This window comes from Suricata suricatta, chromosome 12 (genome assembly GCF_006229205.1).
Source record: "Suricata suricatta isolate VVHF042 chromosome 12, meerkat_22Aug2017_6uvM2_HiC, whole genome shotgun sequence".
Lineage (NCBI taxonomy): Eukaryota > Metazoa > Chordata > Mammalia > Carnivora > Herpestidae > Suricata > Suricata suricatta.
In genome coordinates, this window is record NC_043711.1 from 21,694,148 (window position 1) to 21,715,894 (window position 21,747).

At 46.9% G+C, this 21,747-nt stretch overlaps 1 protein-coding gene across 2 annotated transcripts in view; it reads right to left on the reverse strand.

Moving 5' to 3' along the window:
• The window catches only part of CHDH (choline dehydrogenase), a 47,259-nt gene extending 25,512 nt beyond the window's left edge, over window positions 1-21,747 (reverse strand). Inside the window, exons 1-2 of one of the 2 annotated variants that reach the window (XM_029915831.1) lie at window positions 21,714-21,747; window positions 10,954-11,018 (exon numbers count right to left, since the gene is read on the reverse strand). The gene's annotated coding sequence lies outside the window, so the exon portion shown is untranslated. Of the gene's footprint in view, window positions 1-10,953; window positions 11,019-13,219; window positions 13,239-21,713 lie in introns of those variants that run through there. The other variant, XM_029915832.1, reaches the window with a different exon arrangement.

Consider the following 21,747-nt stretch of genomic DNA (forward strand, 5'->3'; position numbering starts at 1 on the left):
CAAAACAGTGTGGTGGTGGCCTAAGAACAGACATGTACACCGGCAGAACAGAGAACCTAGAAATAAACCCTTGCATAAGTGGTTACCTGGGGGCGCCTGGGTGGCTCAGTCTGTTAAGCATCCGACTTCTGCTCAGGTCATGATCTCATGGTTAGTGAGTGCAAGCCCCGCATTGGGCTCTGTGCTGACCGCTCAGAGCCTGGAGCCTGCTTTGGTTTCTGTGTCTCCCTCTCTCTGTCTCTCCTCCGCTCATGTTCTGTCTGTCTGTCTCTCTCTCAAAAATAAATAATAAAAATTTTAAAATAATAAAAAATAAATAAATTAGTGGTTAACTTTTATGTGTTAATAAGTGCTAAAAAGTCTTTGACAGTGTGCCAAGATTATTCCAAGGAGAAAGGTTGATCTTGCATTAAGTTGGACCCTTATGCCACATACAAAACTTAAAATAGATCAAAAGCCTAAATATAAGAACTAATGATCACTTTAAAAAAAAAAAAAGGAAATACATTTCTGTTTTAGCCACCTAGTTCGGGATGCCTGTTATGGTAACTCTAGCAAACTGATAAAGTTCATGTTGTTTTTTTCCTAACAAAAAAAAATATAAGAACTAAAATTACAAAACCCTTAGATTAAAACATAGGGGACCATCTTCATGACACTGGACTTGGTAATGATTTCTTTGATAAACACCCAAAGCACAGGCAACAACAACACAATAGATAAATTGGACTTCATCAACATTAAAAACTGCACGCCAAAGGACTCCATCAAGAGGGCAGAATGACAACCCACAGAATGGGAGAAAATATTTGCCAATCATATGTATAATAAGGGATTAATATCCAGAGTATATTTTTTAAAAACTCCTACTATTCAATTATAGGAAAAAACAAAAAACCCAATAAAAAAAGATGAGCAAAGGACTGAAAGAGACATTTCTCCAAAAATATACAAATGACCAATAACCATATGAAAAGATGCTCAACATCACTAAAACAACTTAAAGCCACAATGAGATACCACCTCACACACATTAGGATGTCTAAAATAAAATTTTTAAAAAAGGAAAGTAACAAGTGTTGACAAGGATGTGGAGAAACTGGAACCCTTGTGCACGGTCAGCTGAAATGTAAAATGACAGTTACTGCAAAAAAAAAAAAAAAAGTTTGGTGGTTCCTCAAAAAGTTAAACATAGAATTACCAAGGATCCAGCAACTCCACTCCTAGGCATGTACCCAAAAGAGCCGAAAGCAAGGTCTCAGATACTTGCATCCCAGTGCTTTTAGCAGAATTATTCAAAATAGCAAAAAGGTAAAAACAACATAAATGACTATCAACAGATGACTGAATCAGCTAGATGTGGTAGATACGTACGATGGAATATTATGAAGCCACAAAAAGGAACAACATTCTAAAACATGCTACCTGAATGAAACTTGAAAACAGTGTCTGAAGTGAAATAAATCAGCCACAAAAAGACAATTAGTGGTTCTACTTATATGAGATAAATTCATAGAGACAGAAAATAGATTAGAGGTGACCAAGGGGGAGGGAGAGAGAGGAGATAGGGACCTACAAGCACACCTCCGACATACTGGTTTGGTTCCAGATCACTGCAGTAAAGTAAGTATCAAAATAAAGTGAGTCAAACGAAGTTCTGCTTTCCCAACGCATCTAAAAGTTACGTTTACATGATAGTGTAATCTGTTAAGTATGCAATAGTATTATACCTGGGAAAAAAAAAGCCCAAGAATATTTTATTACTAAAAAATGCAAACCATGGGGCACTTGGGCAGCTCAGTCAATTATGTGTCCAACTTTTGATTTCAGCTCAGGTCATGATTTCATGGTTTGGTTTGTGGGATCGAGTCCCATATCAGGCTCTGTGCTGACAGCATGAAGCCCATTTTGGGATTCTTCTCCTCTCTCTCTGCCCTTCTCCTGCTTCTGCGTGAGTTCTCTCTCTCTCTCTCTCTCAAAATAAATAAACCCTTTAAAAAAATAAAAAGAATAAAAAATGCTAACCATCATCTGAGCTTTCAGCAAGTCATAATCTTTTTGCTGCCGGAGGGACCTGCTATGTTGATACCAGCTGACCGATCAGGGCAGCGGGCTGTGGATGGCTGGAGTTGCTGGGGCAATTTCTTGAAGACCGCAGTGAAGTTTGCTGCACTGAGTGATTCTTGCTTTCACAACGACTCCTCGGTAGCATGCAGTGCTGTTTGAGAGCATTTTACCCACCACAGAACTTCTTTCAAAGTTGGCGGTCAATCTTCTCAAATCCTGCTGCTACCTTTATCAACTAAATATATGTGATATTATAATGTATTTTCATTTCAACAGTCTTCACAGCATCTTCACCTGGAATGATTCCAACTCAAAAACCCACTTTCTTTGTTTATCCCTAAGAAGCAACTCATTCGTTCAAGCTTTATCGTGGGATAGGAGCCTGCCTTCAGGCTCCACTGCCGATTCTAGTTCTCTTGCTGTTTCCAGGGTATCTGCAGTGACTTCCTCCACTGAAGTTAAACCCCTCAAAGTCCTTCATGAGGGCTGGTATCAACTTCTTCCAAATTCCTGACCTTTTTCCATTAAGTCATGAATGTTCTTAATGGCCTCTAGATAGTGAATCCTTCCCAGAAGGTTTTCAATTGACTGCCCAGATCCATCAGAGGAATCACTATCTACAGCAGCTACAGCCTTATGAAATGTGTTTCTTAAATAATTAGACTTCACAATTGAAATTACTTCTTGATCCCTGGGCTGAAGAATGGATATTGTGTAGCAGGGAGGAAAAACAACACTCATCTTGTTGTTCATTCCATTAGCGCTCTTGCGTGACCAGGTGCTTTGTCAATGAGCAGTAATATTTTGAATCTTTTTTTCTGAGCAATAGGTCTCAATCGTAGGCTTAAACCATGTTATAAATAGATGTGCCATCATCCATGCTTTGCTGTTCATTTAAAGAGCACAGACAAAATAGATTTAGCATAATTCTTTTTTCTTAAGTTTTTAATTTATTTTGAGAGAGACAGAGACAGCGTGAGTAGGGGAGGGGCAGAGAGAGAGAGCAGAGAATCCCAAGCAGGCTCTGCATTGCCTGCCAGTGCAGAGCCCAATGTGGGACTCAAACCCACAAAATCACAAGCTCTTGACTGGAGCCGAAACCAAGAGTCAGACACTTAACTGAATGAGCTGCTCAGACGACACAGATACAGCATAATTCTTCAGGGCCCCAGGACTTTTGGAATGGCAAATGAACATGAGCTTTGCCTTACAGTCACCAGCTACATTCACCCTCAAAAGAGACAGCTTGTCCTTTGAAGCTTATAAGCCAGGTATTGACTTCTCCTCTCCAGCTATGAAAGTCCCAGACTGGGCATCTTCTTTCAATATAAGACTATTATATAGACACTGAAAATCTGGTTAGTGTAGTCGTCTTCATGAATTGTCTTAGCTAGACCTTCCGGAGAACTTGCTGCAGCTTTTACATCAGCACTTGCTGCTTCACCTTGTATTTTTATGTTAGGGAGACGGCTTCCTTCCTTAAACCTCATGAACCAACCTCTGCTAGCTTCAAACCTCTCTTCTGTAGCCGCCTCACTTCTTTTAGCCTTCACAGAATTGAAGAGAGTTAGAGCCTTACTTTGGATTAGGCTCTGACTAGAGGGAATGTTGTGGCTGGTTCAATCTTTTATCCAGACCACTCAAACTTTCTCCGTATCAGCAACAAGGCTGTTTTGCTTGCTTATTGCTGGTGTGTTCACTGAAGTACCACTTAAAAAAAATTTTTTTTTAAATTTTATTTTAGAGAGAGAGGGCACACACGAGCAGGGGAGGGGGCAGAGGGAGGGAGAGAGAGGCAGGGCGGGGGGGAGAGAATATCCCAAGCAGCCTCTGTGCTGTCAGTGTGGAGCCTGGCGAAGCGCTCAATGCCACGACCCTAAGATCATGACCCGAGCTGAAATCAAGAGTCGGATACTCAACCAACCAACCCACCCACCCAGATGCCCCCAAGGTAGCACTTTTAATTTTCATTTGAGGACTTTCTTTGCATTTACAGCTTGGCTAACTGTTTAGCTCAAGAATAAACTGTTAACTGTTTAACTCAAGCTTTCACCATGCCTTCTTCACTAAGCTTAATCATTTCTAGCTTCTGATTAAACTGAGAGATGTGAGACTCTTTCATCTGAACACTTGGAGGCCACTGTAGGGTTATTACTCTGCCTTGGTTCAATATTGTTTAATCTCCAGGAATAGGAAGACGAGGAGAGAGACAGGGAATGGCAGGTCAGTGGGACGATCAGAACCCACAAGTACAAATAAAGTTCACCATCTTATACAGGGATGGTCCGTGGCACTCCAGAACTATTACCACAGCAGCAAAGATCACTGGCCACAGATCACGTAACACAATGATAAAGTTCGAAATACTGCAAGAATTACCGGAATGTGACAGAGACATGAGGTGAGCAAATTCTGTTGAAAAAATGGTGCCCGACAGACTTGCTCAATGCAGCGCTGTCACAAACTTGCATTTGTGAAAAACACAGATCTACAAAGCACCATAAAGCGAAGTGTAATACCACGAGGCATGCCTGTACTGTGAACTTCTGTGTGGGGTGAGGAACGTTTTGGAAATGGACAGCAGTGATGCTTGCATGACACTGTGAATGTACTTAATTCCACTGAATTGTACAATCAAAAATGGTTAAAGTGGTAATTTTTATGTTACGTGCATTTTGCCATAATAAAAAAATGCAAACCCCCCCTCCCATATTCCAGGCAATACAATTTTGGAGGTTGAGTGACTCAAATCTGACTGAGGAAAGTGTAAAGAAACCCTGCCTCGGAGTAGGGTGTACCCAGGTGTTTCCACTTGCACCTGCCACGTTTTGCTTCTTAATCTGGGGGACAGGCTAGTATGTTTGTATAGCTCTAGTGAAGGTCTGCCGTAATTGATAATCAAAGTTGACAAGATTAGGAAGCAACATGGCAGCTTTACCAGGAGGCACCAAGCTTACTGTGGAGAAGTGAAGACATGTCCCTTATTCTTGGGGTGATGCCCGGTCACTTACTTTCCTTAACCCCAGTCACTCCAAACCCCACCTCCCATCACAGCTCTGCCTTCATGTGCTCCGCCATGGAGGGACCTTTAATCACGCTCAAAGTTCTGGGCCTGGCCTGCAACTAGGCACACATCTCTCTAGCCTCTGGGCCAGGGTAGGCTACACTGGGGCTTATCTGTCTGGTCCCTGCCTCTGTTGAAATTGGGAAAGTCCCTTAGGCACCTCTGCCTCCCTAACCCCCTCAAGAATCCCCAGCCCAGGATTTGCTGAATAATGAAGACAGGAGAGCACAGGGCACTTGCCCACTCACATGAACGTCCTTCTCAGGATGCATGTGGCCCAGCTCTCCAGCCCATACCATGGCCAGGAGTGGGGTGGGCTTTCCTCTTCTCTCCAGGCAGGCTTAGTGCCCATGCCCCAGGCAGCCTCCTACCTCAGAGCAACCTGTCCTTGCTCCTGAGATGCATCCAAGGGGGGCTGGCTCCCCCTCCCCTCAGGAGGCAGGCCTTGGGCCGGGAGAAGCAGAGGCACTCAGGCTCTTGGCTCAGTGTGGGAAGGTAGCTGGCCCTACAACATGCTGACCGCGTGCAAGGGAGTTGGGGCGGGGCTGGTTGAAGAGGGAGGGCCCACTACCCAGAGAGAGCTCCTTGGGGGTGGGAACCCCCTTATCCCTGGTACAGTGTCCTCTCAGGCTTCCAGACTGGGTGGGGGTAAGAGTCACAGGAAAGAGCTCCTTGGCATCGACGGTGTGGGAAGTGAGGGCTGGGGGTGGGGTAGCATGTGTGTTCATTTGAGGGTGTGTGTTTGGGGGGGGTCCTATCATGGGTGGGGTAGTATCCAAGGCCTCCTTCGGAGTCTGGATGCCTCTACCCCTGACCTGCCATTTCATGGGACCAACCTCGGCTCTGTCTAGGGCCCCGTCTGGCCACTCCTGTGGCTCTGAGTAGGAGAGGAAGGGGCAAGCAGAGACTTCCACCCTTCCTGGCTCCCAGTCCAGGGGAGAAGACCCTCATGCCACACTTGTCTTCCTGGGGCAGCCACACCAAACCAAGGGCGGGCAGCTTGGAGATGGGCACATGGTCCTTATGGCACTTCTGTCTGGGAAGCAAGGCTTTGGTCGGTTCAGGCCGCCACCACCAATGCCAGCGATAGACACAGCAGATGGGTCAGGCACAGAGGTGACATTCAGTGAGGGGCAACAAATGTAGGGACCACATGACCCTATTAAGTATCGCTAGAGGCATTTGTCACTGTAGCACTTTGTAGCAACTAATGATTCTTGTTTCCAATTCTAAAATCAGTAGGCGAAGATATGCATAGCATAATCTGCCAAATTTCATGGTCAGAATTTCTCACATAACGACAAATTTCCATGTAATTTAGAGCTCGTGACCAACTGCGCAATGAGCAATTTGGTAATTTTGGTGGAGTCAAGTTGCAAAAGATTTGGGCCCAGAATAAAATGCTTACCTGCCACCTCAGGAGTGTCCTACATTGGGACACAGTCTGCCTCCAAAGTCACACAGCTGGAGAGCTCACAAAACTTTCTGAAACAACACTTGTAACAGGTTCTCACAATTTCTTGGCACACACATGTCTCTGCACATGTACACACATGCACACATGTGTCTGTGTGTATGTGTGTGTTTCCTTTCTAGCTTTGGGCCAATGCAGGGTACTGGGTTAGGGTCAGACCCTTTGGGCCATTAGAGTCCTAGCTTTTGTTGGTCACCCAAGAGATGACAGAACTCTGGAGAGAGACCAAGCACTGTTCGCCAGGCTTGAGGCACAAGACCTGCTTCAGCCTTTCAAGCAGCTCAACCAGGACGAGGCTGATGATCGTGACTCTGCTTTGGACACAACTGGTGGCATGTAAACCTTTCCAGAAGGTAATGGCGCATCAAGACTTTACAAGTGCCAGGCCTCTGTCTCCTCAATCTTATTTCTAGGAATTTAACCAGAAGAGACTGCTTCACAACTGCCAAAAAAACAAGCACAAGACAGATGTCTGTCCCGAGTTGTTTATGTTGGCAAACAATGAGAAAGACTTAACTGTCCACCAATAGAGGATGGTGCAGAGAAACAAATGGGCCCATCCACATGAAAGGACCTGTTAGCTCATTTCAGTAGTGACCATGGAGCCTTGTCACTATAGACACAGCTTGAGCAGACCCGAGCACAAAGCTCATCTGGTGCCCAGATGCTGGCACTGTCCCTGGAAGTACCGGCTCACACACCTGTCTGTGTCCTCAGGCCAGGGTGGTGACAACAGTCCCAAGACAAGTGCACAATGCGTGGTGGGGGCCATGGCCATCTTTGCCGCTGTGGGGGTCTTGGGGGTCTTTCTCAAATGGAGGATTCGGGGCAGGTCATCCACCTTTGACCTGGCCTTCCAGTCCTGGCTTTGATCTGCTCTCCCGGAAAAAGGTTCTCAACCTTCTAGGCTGGGCTTTGTGTGGGTAAAATGAACAGTGCTCTGTAGCTGCCTTTGTCTGACCAGGAAGCTCCTTTAAGCCATGGAACCAAAGAGTTATAATTACACTAGTGATAATAGGGGTGCTTCACATGGGTCACCATGCACATGTAATCCCCCAGAGACGGATGGGGGTAGAGCATGGGGAGGGGGTCTCCTTCTCCATTCTTCTCCTCCTCCTCCTCAATCTTACGTTACAGAAACGGAAAAAAGCCTGAGGAATGGGGCCCCTGCCCTGTTTCATGCTGGAAGCCAAGACCCACCCCACCACAGGCCTGAACAACAAAACCTCATCACAGGAACCAAAAAGTCATGGTCAGCACATGAAAAGGGTGCAAGGCACTATGTGCCCACATCAGGGCTCTGGAGGCCAAGAAGTGGTGAAGGATCAGCTTTCCTGCAGCTTGGCAAAGCCTTCCCAATGGCACAACCATCCAAATGCCTGGCCTTGTGGCATGCAGAGGCGAGTACAGGGTCATGGCCCAGGGTAGGAATCTCGGTCAGAGACGAGACCTGGCTGGGAGGTGGAGGTCTAGTGAATAGACCCGGGGAGTGGCCTCCTCCCCTGGGACCCTCACCACTGCCCCTAACCCAGGCCAGCCACCCTCCCCAAGATGGTGGAATGAGCTTCCTCAGGGCCCTATGGCTCCTCTTGTCCCAAGAGCCCTGCCTAGTCTCCTCCCTGCCCACTCTGTCACCTTCCACCCCACTTGAGCCTGGCTGTCTGGGTTCCACGTGCATGACCACCCTCCCTTCCTCCCACCCAGGGCCTCTGCATGTGCTACGCCTCTTCCCAGATAGGTGACCCCACATCCTTTTACCTGGGCCACTCTTTGCCTTCCCTCAGCCCCTACTCAGCCATTACTTCCTCTGGGAAACCTTCCTGGGCCACTGGCCACGTCCATCTGGGACTTCTCTTTGTACCACACGTACTGGGACCTCAACAAACTAAGAGGGGGATGAGCTGTCCAAGGCCCATCCCCCGAGCCAAGGGCTCTGCAGCCTTGCCCCCTGCAAGGCTGGCCTGAGGCTGGTGGTCTGGAATGCTGCTTGGCCGGACACCTGAGGAGGAGGGGCCTGCCTGCAGCCTACAACTCCCTGAGCCTGGGCAGTGTGACTCACGTGCCAGGGTGGACAGAGGGGCTCACAGAGTGTTCTGGGTCCTGACATGGCGGTGCTCCCCTGGGTGATACACAGATCAAAATTCACCACCAGTACACTTTACTCTGTGTATGTCATAGCTCAATTTTGTAAAAATTATAACAAGAAAATGATAGCTTTCTCTAAAAGTTAAGTTCTTCTTCCTAGAAACTTCATTTGCCATGTACTGCTGCACAATAAATAAATCAGAAATTCTCTTCTTCTCACTTCTTCTAATGGCTCATCATTTGCTGCTTTAGAGAGAACCCTGGGTTGCCTGGGCAGAATCGTCCCAGCCCAGGAGCCCCCTGGTGCAGCAGCTGTGGCAGGCTTGTTGGGGGGTTCTGAGGGCTGCCAGAAAGCACCCCAGGGGAGGCCACATGCCTGAGGTCACACCAGAGGCCAGGCTTTCATCCCCAGCTCTGCCAGGACCTGCTGCATGACCTGGCCTGCTTCATATTCTGTGACTCTCTCTCTCTGTATTTCTGCCCCTCCCTAGTGCATTCTCTCTATCTCAAAAATAAATAAATAAACTCAAAAAAATTTTTTTAATAAGCAAAAATACATTCACTTCAGGAGAGGAGACAGACATGGAAACTGAGGCACAGAGGGCCAGTGACTTCTCTTACAAGGGCTGGGGCCAGCACTGCTGAGTCTGTCCACTCCACAGACACCCACCTAGATCAGGCTCCATCACATCCCCCTGGGACCCTCCTGATGGTCCTCGTGGTGTCTGCACTACCAGGACCCCTCCTCTCCACACCACCCTCCAATCCACTCCCCACATGGCAGCTGAGGGTCAGCCTGGGCCTCAGCAAAGCGACTCCACGCAAAAGAAACAGGACAACAAACAATCCCTTCAGGTCCAGAGAGGGGTCTGAACCGAAGAAAACAACACTGCCTACTGCAGAGGCCGCCTTGGGGCAGTCGGGCCATGGACTGTGGAAAGGGCCACAGTAACGCCTTGGCTAATACGGGCAGACCCGTTAAGTGATGCACCTTAACTTATCCATTGGCACTAATTAACCAATGGGCTATTTACAACCAGGCATTACCAAAAAAAAAAAAAAAAAAAAGGGAAAATTCAGTCTGTTGCCATACCTCCTCATCTTCCCCCTTTTAAAGAGCCCCCACGCACTCCCTCCTGGCAGTCTCTCCTTTGCTATCCCAGCCTACAGCTCCCTTGTGGGGTATTCAATAAACCTGTGTCTCCTTTGCTCTGCCTCAGGTGAAGCCTGGGGCCACCAGCTTCCACCCAATCATCACCCTACATTTGGGGGAAGGGTGCATCTGATTGGGAGAGACACCATACCTACAAAATACCCTTGCCCAAGAATTCAAACCCGAATCTGCTCAGATCCACCAATTCAGAGGAAAGTCAGAGGAGCGTAGGAAAGGACACCCAGAGAGCCCATCAACAGATCCCAGGCTAAGGGAAGCTCCACAGATTTCTTCGACAACAGATTCAAGTGAAAAATACACAAGACAGAGAGCGATGGAGGGAAATCTAAAGAATACTGTGTGGATCTTCCTTAGATCCTGGCAATGTGAACACTGGCTGGATTGCCGAGGATGCTAAGGACATCATTGCTATCAGATGTGACAATGGCCCTGTGGTGACATTGTGTAAAATGACTCTCTCAGAAATACATACTAATTTGAGAGAAAAAAAATACGATATTTGGGATTTGGTTTAAAACAACCCCAAGTGTCATTAGAGCAGTGGTCAAAAGAGGATCCCAGCCACTTTGTGATGGGCACATGGGCTCCGCAAGGGTTCCTGGCTAATTCTGTTGCAAGTTTTCCCTAAAGAAAAGGGTGTAGTTGTTGTTGTCTGTTTTAAATCTCAAATATCCCCACCAAAGGAGTGAGGGAAAGAAAGGAGGTTGGCCTAGAACCCCCCACAGGCAAGGGGCCAGGTCTAGGCTGGAAGATTCCCAGCTGTTTCACTGCATAAACGCTCTGTGCACCCCTAACAGTTCAAGTCTCAATTAAAACACAGCCACCTTGGGCGCCTGGGACTTCAACGCAAGTCATGATCTCACCATTCAGGAGTTCAAGCCTCGGGGCGGGGGGGGGGGGGGGGGCTCTGTGATGACAGTCAGAACCCTTTTGGATCCTCTGTCTCCCTCTCTCTCCACCCCTACCCCGGCTCTCTTTCCCTCTCTCCATCCCTCCCTCTCTCTCTCTTTCATAGACACACACACACACACACACACGCACTCTCTCTCTCTCTCAAAAATAAATAAATATTTTAAAAAACACACCCACCTCACACCCAGATTATGGCAAGATTCCGGGCCACCAGTGCCAGCCCACGCACTGTTGTGGAGTGTCTGTGAAAGAGAAGAAAGTCAGAGCTAAGAAACTTTTACAGCAATGTCACACAGTGACTATATCTGCTGGGTGTCATCGTTAAGATAATGGCTTTAAAAAGTGAAGGGGCCAGAGACAAGATGGCGGAGAAGTAGGGAGCTCTGTAGTCTCTGCCCGCCAGCAACTATCAAACTGAGAAGGACCAAAGCCACAATATTCTCATCTGCAAGAACAGGAGGTATGCGCACAGACTCCTTATAGATGACAGCCTCATGGATGCCTGAGTGAGTGTGAACAGGGACCAGAGATGCTGAGGGGAGGGAGCGCAGGCCCAAAGCGGAGCCGGGAGAGAGAGCCCAGAAAGGTGGCACCGGGTGACAGAGGGCCGGGTGTGCAGAAGCGGCACAGGACTTGGAGGGCCGCATGCAGAGCAGCCATGTAGAGAGTTGGAGAGCCACAAGGGGAGGAGAAAGAGACTGAAAACGTGCATAGAGTGGTCGCTGGAGAGGGAGACACCTTGGCCGGGATGGAGAGACACACCATCCCATATATAGCCACTGGGTGCAGGGAGAGAAATTTGTCCCCCTCAGATGGCTTGTTCTCCCTTGGGCTTGGCAGCTTGCTGACTCCAGGCGGAGCCAGGGAAAAGCTGGCTCCCCAGTCCCCTTGCTCAATCCGGGCCAGAAAGCCACCCGCCTGCAGGAAGGCATTCCATTTCATTTCATCTGGGGCAACAGCATTAAAGTGCATGGACTGGATTTGGAAAAGTGGCAGAGCTTAGGATAAAAAAGCAATTTGGTCTGCCCACAGCACAGGGAGACTGGACTCAAAAGAGTGGCTTGCATTACATGGTCCGAGAAGGGCTTGGGACACCACCATTCTTCTCCCCACAATCCCTAAGGCGGGGCCTCGGAGAGCAGCCCCTGAGACCAGAACTACCTATACCACCCACACCCATCAGCACTGAGAAGCTGCTTTTTTTTAACTTTAAAAAATTTATTTATTTATATCTTTTTTCTCTTTTCTTTTTTCCTTCGCTTCTCCTTTCCTCCCCTGGAGTCTGGGTAAGACCAACATTTATACACGGCTGTGATTAGATCAATTCCTGCCATCCAGATATATTTTTCCTTATCTCATTCTTCTCTCTCCCCTCTGCAGGTTTTACACTCCCAGACTGTCCTTTGTCGTTTCTGTCCCCCCCTTCTTTTTCTCTTTTCTTTTCTTATTTTCTCTTTTGGTTTGCTTATTTATTTGATTTGTCTGTGCATTGGCGTTCTTTTGTTCCCTGTGTGTTTGTCTGTCGTTCTTTTCAGGGCTACCTCAAGAAACGAGCCAAAGTACACATGGTGGAGAGTCCCAAATACCATTGAGCAGGGTAATAAAATAATCAACAGTACAACAAGAGAAAACGAGAGACACCTTAAAGGAATACTTCCTAAAATGACAGGCCTGGACAGTCAATGATCCTCCTCTAATATAGCAATATTAACAGGTGCACAGTGCATAACGAGCTTTTCAAACTGACAAGAGACAGAAAGCTAGCCAAAATGACAAAACATAAGAACTCTCCTCTAAAGAAATTCCAGGAAGAAACCACAGCCACAGAACTGCTTAAAACAGACGTAAACAACAAAACTGAACAAGAATTTAGAACAACTGTCATAAAATTAATCGCCGGAATGGAAAAAAAACCATCAGATAAGCTATAGATACAAAGACTAGGGACCTTCAAAATAGCTGTGACAAGTTAACAAAGGCTATAAACGAGGTGCATAATAAAATGGAGGTGGTCACTGCACGGACTAAAGAGGCAGACAGGAGAATAGGTGAATTAGAAGACACAGTTATAGCAAAAGAGGAAGCTGAGAAAAAGAGAGAGAAATTGATACAGGAGCATGAAACGAGAATTCGAGACCTGAGTGATACAATCAAACAGAACAATATCCATATCATAGGAGTTCTTGAAGAGGAAAGAGAGAAAAGTCCTAAAGGAGTGCTTGATCAAATTATAGCCAAGAACTTCCCAAATATGGGGAAGAAAATAGATATAGAAATTCAGGGGGCACATAGAACTTGCCTAAGACGTAACTTGAATTGACCTTCGGTGTGACATATCATAGTGAAACTGGCAAAATATAAAGATTGAGAGAGAATTCTGAAAGCAGCTAGGGATAAAAGAGCCCTAACATACAAAGGGAAACCTATCAGAGTGGATACAGACCTATCTAATGAAACTTGGCAGGCCAGAAAGGAATGGCAGGAAATCTTCAATGTGATGAACAGGAAAACTATGCAACCAAGAATCCTTTATCCAGTGAGCCTGTCAATCAAAATAGAAGAAGAGATAAAGGTTTTCCCAAATTAACAAAAATTGAGAGAATTTATCACCACCAAACCAACCTACAAGAAATCCTAGGAGGAACTCTATGAGGGAAATGTAGTAAGGAAAATAAGGTACCAGAGACATCACTACAAACTTGCACTCTACAGGGAACACAATGAATCTAAACCCACATTTTCAATAATAACACTGAATGTAAATGGACTGCATGCTCCAATCAAATGACACAGGGTGGCAGAATGGATCAAAAACCAAAATCCATCTATTTGCTGTCTACAAGAGACTCATCTTAGACCTGAAGATACCTTCAGATTGAAAGTAAAGGGATGGAGAAATATCTATCATGCAACTGGAAGTCAAAAGAAAGCTGGAGTAGCCATACTTATATCGGACAAACTGGGCTTTAAAGTTAAGGCAGTAAGAAAAGATGAAGAAGGAAATTATATAATAATTACAGGGTCTCTCCATCAGGAAGAGCTAACAGTTATAAACATCTGTGTGCCAAATTCGGGAACACCCAAATACATAAAACAACTAATCACAAACAGAAACAATCTTACTGATAAGAATGTGCTTATTGCAGGGGATTTTAATACTCCACTTACAACAATCGATAGGTCAACCAGACAGAAAATCACTAAAGAAACAATGGACCTGAATGGCACACTGGAACAGATGAAATAGATATATATAGAACTCTGCATCCTCAAGCTAGGGAATTCACTTTCTTCTCAAGTACGCATGGCACATTCTCCAAGATAGATCACATACTGGGTCATAAAGCAGCCTTCCATAAATACAAACAAACTGAGATCACACCATGCACACTTTCAGATCACAATGCTATGAAACTTGAAATCAACCATAGGAAAAAGTCTAGAAACCCTCCAAAAATGTGGAGGTTAAAAACCACCCTACTAAAAAATGATCGGGCAAATCAGGCAATTAGAGAAGAAATTTAAAAAATATATGGAAACAAATGAAAATGAAAATCTAACAATCCAAACTCTGGGATGCAGCAAAGGCAGTCCTAAGAGGAAAGTATATTGCAATCCAAGCCTATTTCAAGAAACAAGAAAAGGTGCAAATTCAAAATCTAACAGAGCACCTAAGGAAACTAAAAGGGGAACAGCTAGAGCACCCTAAACCCAGCAGGAGAAGAGAAATAGTAAAGATGAGGGCAGAAATAAATGATATAGAATCCAGAAAAGCAATTGAACAGATCAATGAAACCAAGAGTTGGTTTTTTGAAAAAATAAACAAAATTGATAAACCTCTAGCCAGGCTCCTCAGAAAGAAAAGAGAAAACACCCAAACGACAAAATCATGAATAAAAATGGATCTATTACAACTGATCCCTCAAAAATACAAGCAATCATCAGAGATTACTATGAAAAATTATATGCCAACAAACTGGACAATCGAGTAGAAATGGACAAATTCCTAAAAACACATGCACTACCAAAATTCAAACAAGAAGAGATAGAAAATCTGAACAAACCCATAACCAGTGAAGAAATCCAATCAGTTATCAAAAATCTCCCAATGAACAAGAGCCCAGGGCTGGATGGCTTCCCAGGGAAATTCTACCAGACATTTAAAGCCGAGTTAACACTCATCCTTCTCAAGCTATTCCAAAAAACAGAAATAGAAGGAAAACTTCTGAACTCATTCTATGAAGCCAGCATACTTTGATTCCCAAACCAGACAGAGACCCAACCAAAAAAAGAGAACTACAGGCCAATATCCTTAATGAATACAGATGCAAAAATACTCAAGATACTAGCAAATCGAATTCAACAGCTTATAATAAGAATCATCCATCATGATCAAGTGGGATTCATTCCTGTCTAGAGGGCTGGTTCAATGTTTGCAAATCCATCAATGTGATAAATCACATTAACAAAAGAAAAGATAAAAACCATATGATCCTGTCGATAGATGCAGAAAAAGCATTTGACAAAATACAGCATCCCTTCTTAATAAAAACCCTCGAGAAAGTCGGGATAGAAGGAACTTAAACATTATAAAAAGCAATTTATGAAAAGCCTACAGCTAATATTGTCCTCAATAGGGAAAAACTGAGAGCTTTCCCCTTCAGATCAGGAATACAACAGGGGTGTCCACTCTCACCACTGTTGTTTAACATAGTGCTGAAAGTCCTAGCATCAGCAATCAGACAACAAAAGGAAAGAAAAGGCATCAGAATCAGCAAAGAAGTCAAACTTTCACTTTTCGCAGATGACATGATACTCTACATGGAAAACCTGAGAGACTCCACCAGAAGCCTTCTAGAACTGATCCGTGAATTCAGCAAAGTTGCAGGGTACAAAATCAATGTACAGAAATCAGTTGCATTTTTATATACCCATAATGAGGCAACAGAAAGAGAAATCAAGAAACTGATCCCATTCACAATTGCACAAAAAACCATAAAATACCTAGGAATAAACCAAACTAAAGATGTAAAAGACCTGTATGATAAGAACTATAGAAAGCTTATGAAAGAAATTAAAGAAGACACAAAGAAATGAAAAACATCTGTGCTCATGAATCGGAAAAATAAAATTTGTTAAAATGTCATTATTACCCAAAGCAATATGCACATTAAAGCAATCCCAATCAAAACTGCGCCAGCATTCTTCTCAAAGCTAGAACAAACTATCCTCAAATTCGTATGAAAACACAAAAAATCCCAAATAGCCAAAGAAATATTGAAGAAGAAAACCAAAACGGGAGGCATCACAATCCCAGACTTTAGCCTCTTCTACAAAGCTGTCATCATCAAGACAGTATGGTATTGGCACAAAAACAGACACATAGACCAATGGAATAGAATAGAGAACCCAGAACTTGGCCCACAAATGTATGGCCAATTAACCTTTGACAAGGCAGGAAAGAGTATCCAATGGGAAAAAGACAGCCTCTTTAACAGGTGGTGCTGGGAGAACTGGACAGCAACATGCAGAAGAATGAAACTAGACCACTTTCTTATACCATATACAAAAATAAACTCAAAATGGCTGAAGGACCTGAATGTGAGACAGGAAACCGTAAAAACCCTAGAAGAGAAAGTAGGAAACAGCCTCCTTGACCCCAATGGCAGCAATTTCCTACTGCACACATCCCCAAAGGGAAGGGAATCAAGAACAAAAATGAACTACTGGGACCTCATCAAGATAAAAAGCTTCTGCACTACAAAGGAAACAATAAAAAAAAAAAAACTAATAGGCAACCGACAGAATGGGAAAAGATAGTGGCAAATGGATAAAGGGCTAGTATCCAAAATCTACAAGGAACTCACCAAACACCACACCAGAAACACAAATAATCCAGTGAAGAAATGAGCAGAAGTCATGAACAGACACTTCTCCAAAGAGGACATCCAGATGGCCTACAGGCACATGAAACAATGCTCAACATCACTCAGCATCAGGGAAATACAAATCAAAACCACACTGAGATACCACCTCACACCAGTCAGAGTAGCTAAAATGAACAAATCAAGAGACTATAGATGCTGGTGAGGGTGTGGAGAGACGGGCACCCTCCTACACTGTTGCTGGGAATGCAGACTGGTGCAGCCGCTCTGGAAAACAGTGTGGAGGCTCCTCAAAAACTACCAGTAGAACTCCCCTATGACCCAGCAATAGCACTGTTGGGGATCTACCCAAGGGATACAGAAGTGCTGATGCATAGGGCACATGTACCCCAATGTTCATAGCAGCACTTCAACAACAGCCAAATCATGGAAAGAGCCTAAATGTCCGTCACCTGATGAATGGATCAAGAAGATGTGGTATACATTCACAATGGAGTATTAGAAGGCAGTGAGAAAGAATGAAATATGGCCATTCGTTGCCAAGTGGATGGACCTCAAGGGTGTCATGCTAAGCGAAATAAGTCAGGCAGAGAAGGACAGATACCATATGTTTTCACTTATAGGTCTAATAGGAGAAACCTAACAAGGGACCATGGGAAGGGGAAAGGCGGGGAAGAAAGTTAGGGAGAGGGAGGGAGGCAAACCATGAGAGACTCTTGAATACTGAAAACAAATTGTGGGCTGAAGAGGGAGGAGGAAAGGGGAAGGAGGGGTGATGGTCATGGAGAGAGGCACTTGTGGGGAAGAGCACTGGGTGTTATATGGAAACCAACTTGGCAATAAACTATTAATAAAAAAAGAAAAAATAATAATTAAAAGTGAAGGGGGAGCCTGGGTGGCTCAGTCAGTTAAGCATCCAACCTCGGCTCAGATCATGATCTCACCCTTTGTGAGTTCGAGCCCCATGTACTGCTCTGTTCCAACAGTTCAGGGCCTGGAATCTGCTTCAGATTCTTGTCTCCCTCTCTCTGCCCATCCCCAGGCTCGTGCTGTCTCTCAAAACTGAATAAAAGTTTTAAAAATAACTTTTTTAATAAAATAAAAGGTAAAAGGAGCTGGTGGTCAAGATTCTTGGGTTGCAGTCCCAGCACTGTCACCACTCATGGTTTATTTAGCACCTCTGGGCCTCAGTTTCCTCATCCATAAAATGGGGACAGAGCCACATCTTTTGTAGGTTTGACAGGAGAACAAAGGGAAGTCAGAGCCAAAAACAACCTTCGAAGAATGAAAAGTGCAAAAGCCAAAGCACTTGGCGATTTTGTCACCCTCCCAGTTTGGCCTGGGCCCTGTCCGCGGCCTACTCCCTGCATAGCCTCACTCACCCTGTTTCCTCCTCCATCAGGTGCAACCATGGCCCAAAACAGTATTACTGATAATAGATTAATTAAAGTACCACTGATCAAAACTAGATCACCAAGGCTCCTGCGTGTGCCCAGCACCTCCAGGAACCCTCCCTCCAGTCCCGAGGGGCCCACTCATCACCTCATGCACAGATGGGGCTCTGGAAGAACCGTGGTCCCTGCCCCTCTGTGTTCAGACTTGCTCTGAGGTCCCAGCGTGACAACACATGCAACACCAACGCAAGTGCACGTGGGCAGTGACTTCATGGGGCTTTGTCCCAGAACACGCAGAAGTCATATTAACGTGGAGTTCACAGCCAGCCCCGCTGCACCAAAGAGCAGACAACAGCAGTCCTGTGGCCCTGCTGGGAACGGTGGGGTGCGGGGCCCTCTGCTAGGTGTCACATCCTGGCTTAAAGCAGGCATTACCCTTGACCCTGGAAAACCCAACCAGCTGGAGCAGCACACAGGGTCGGAGGACAGAGGTGCTCCCACTAGCCCCAAGCCCCAGCTCAGGTGGGCCGTTGAGGCCCTGGGAAGCTGCCAGAAACGGCTTGCTCTCCATGAGACAATGAGTCCACTGTTGACTGGCCAGGGCCTTGATTAATATTTGCAAAAGGAGCAAAGTGGAAAATTCCACCTGGCAGAGGGAGGGCCCAGGGGAAATGTCAACAACCTCAATGGCCTTGTTCCCCCTGGGATGGACCAGGCAGAGAGACAAAGGCCTGATAAAGGATATAGAACCTGAGAGTGTCATTGCACTTGGATCCAAATGAATTTCCTTATTTGAGTCATAGAGCTGTTAATTTTTTTGTCATCCTGACTTCCCTGCCCCTAAACTGACACCACACCTTGAAATCCTTCAACTCTCTTCCTCTCTGCAGTCTCCCGATAGCCCTACCAGACCAGCAGAGCTGATGCCGGACCCATGTCACAGATAGGTTAACTGAGGCTCCCACACACCCAGAGCTCTGCCCAAGGCCAGCAGCTGGTGAGGAGCACAGCCAGGCAAACTCTGGTGTCTCAACTGCCAGCGGTGGCACAGAGCCTGTTCCAGGGAGTCTGGGGTCAGGTGTCACAGGGATGAGAAGGGGCGGTCTTCTGGGCTCCAGGAGAGGCCACAACCTCCACTCTGTCAGAAGAGGAAGACGAGAAAGAGGAGGAAGCCCAAAGCAGCTCTCCTGGGTAGGCAGGTGTAAGCACCATCTTGGGGGGGGGGGGGGACATTGAACAGTTTCTCCTAAATACCAGGATGTGAAGGTGCACTGCAGACGTGAAGGCGCCCTGTGCGGTGGCCCTTTGAGAAACCCAGACCTGGCAGAATTCAGGACGGCAGGGGGGAAGGTCCAAGTATCTCCAAAGGCTGCTTCCCTCACAGGCTCAAGTCACCTCATTGGGCTACTTCACGATCTCATCTGCCCCATTTTACAGAAAAGGAAACTGAGGCCCCGAGAAGGGCAGCAACATGCCCCAGGTCACAGAGAGAGAGGATGCTGAGACTGCTGGACGCTTAGTGGCTCTGCCTCCAGCTTATAAAGCCACAACATTATTGGGCTTAGGTATTCAAACAAATGGTGCGCCTTCCAGCAGGTCTCTAGAAGGCTGCATGCTTGATCAACAAGGACCTCTCATGAAGAACACGTTTTGGAATGACCTTAGGAGCCATGGTGGTCCCCCTGCCTCCCAGAAGACACGCAGGCATGGCTTGCTGCCTACAGGGAACACCAGCGGCGGCTGCAAGGCCCTCCCCTCCATGCCCCGGCCTGTAGGCCTGTCTGTAGAGATGGGCGTGGGCACCATCACCATCCCAGAGCCCCAGAGGGCCAGGGTGGTGTCGGCACTGTGCCCCCACACCCCAGGGTCCCTCCTTCCACCCCTGCTACCACATGCTCAGTGACCTCCACACCACACTCACCTCCCCCTTCACCCATCAGCTCCTGCCCCTGGAGAAAGAACCTCTGACTCGCCTTTTTTCAAAACCACTCCTACCCCACTCCCATCTCTGAACGCATTTCCTCCCATGTCCCTCTCATCTCCTCTTGCCAAAGCCACCCTTGAATGCCAGTGACGTACCCTGATCTCTCGGCCCCATTTGATCCCCCAGGGCTGCTCCCTCATCCCTGGGTTTTTTCACCCCCTATAAATGTCTGACTCACAAATCGTGTCTACAGGCCTCACCTCCACATCCCTGCTTGTCCCTGAAACCCTCACACTCATGGTCCCCACACACAGCTGTAAAGCCAGCACAGCTCGGAGCCTGGCCCAGAGCAGGGACTCACCTGCTCATTGAGGGAATGCACATGGGTTAGCAGCTACCTTCTCCATAATCTCAGAGGGGCTGCCCCCCATTGCCCCTGCACAGCCATCTAGGTGGCCTTTCTAAAGCTTAAACTGACCACCACCTAAAATAAACCTCGGCTACTGGTCCTTGGCACCCCAGGACGAAGTTCAAGATCTCCACCTGGCCTATAGGCTGTCTCCAACTGCAATTTCACAGCAGGGCAGGCACACGTGCCCTTGAACAGGCACTCACCACATTCATCCCAGGTCTGAAAGCACCCATCAGCCAGTACCTGTGTGTCATTCACCTTTGCACCCCAGTTCTGGCACCCTGCAGGTGTTTTCTGGGAAGACAGACATCTATCAGAGCCAGAAACGGTCTCAAGGACCACACAGCTCAAAGCAACTCAGAGAAGTTGATTAAGGGGCCCAGGGTGACCCAGCCCCAGGCAGCCATTCTCCTTCATCAGAAACCAGGCCAATCCTCTGGCCACATCACCTGGAGTCCCACATGTACGAAGGCCAGAGCTCTAGCTGACCTTGAGGTTGAGCTCCAGTCCACCTAGGCCCAAATCTGAACCCGGCAAGTGAGCCAGGCCCGGCATACAGTAGGACCTCAGCTAAACCAGCTGCTTGATAAAGCTGCTCTCACCAGCAGACAATTCCCTCCATAAGTTTCAGGGCCCTCTTTAGGCCTAAGTCTCTTCATCTGGGTGCTAACTTGGCTTGAAGTTTAAGTGGCCTAAATTTAAGTGGCCTGCAAGTTAAATTTAACGTAACCTGGTCCTTTGCAAAGAGAGGGGCTGCAACAGCCCAGATCTAAGCTCTGTGGTCCACTGTTAGCCCAACTAATTTTTGTTAACTGCCCCCAATCGCTATGCCAGCCGCAGGCTTCGGAATTATGGGGGAGGGTTTGTAAACGCAGAGCCTAGCAGGGACCCACGGGTCGGATCAGAGTCTGAGGGCGGGCCCGGGATTTGCATTTAAGGCGGCGCGTGACACCAGTGCACAGCGAAATCCGGGCTGCGTCCAATGCTTCCGCGTTCGGAGATCCAAGTGTTACTTTCAGACCTCGTTTTGCGGCAGTAAACGTACTAGGGAACCCGGGGGAAGGGAGGATTTCCATTACTCTAACACACAACTTAGTTCCTCGCTAGAACTGGCTCCCGCGAGGAATTCAGGGAGGCTTCGGCAGCCAGGGTCCCACCCTTTTGCCTTGGGGGCAGGGGGATGGCCGAGGCGGAAGGTGGGGCTCCAGCCTCGGCGCCCAGCCCGGGTCCTCCCGACTCACCCACCGCCGGCCCGAGGCTGCCCGGGGCTCCGGCTCTGCGGCCGGGGCCGTGCGGGTCCGGGCGCGTCCCCGGCTACTCACCCTCGGCAGCTGGGACGGCAGAGCGGCGGTGGCA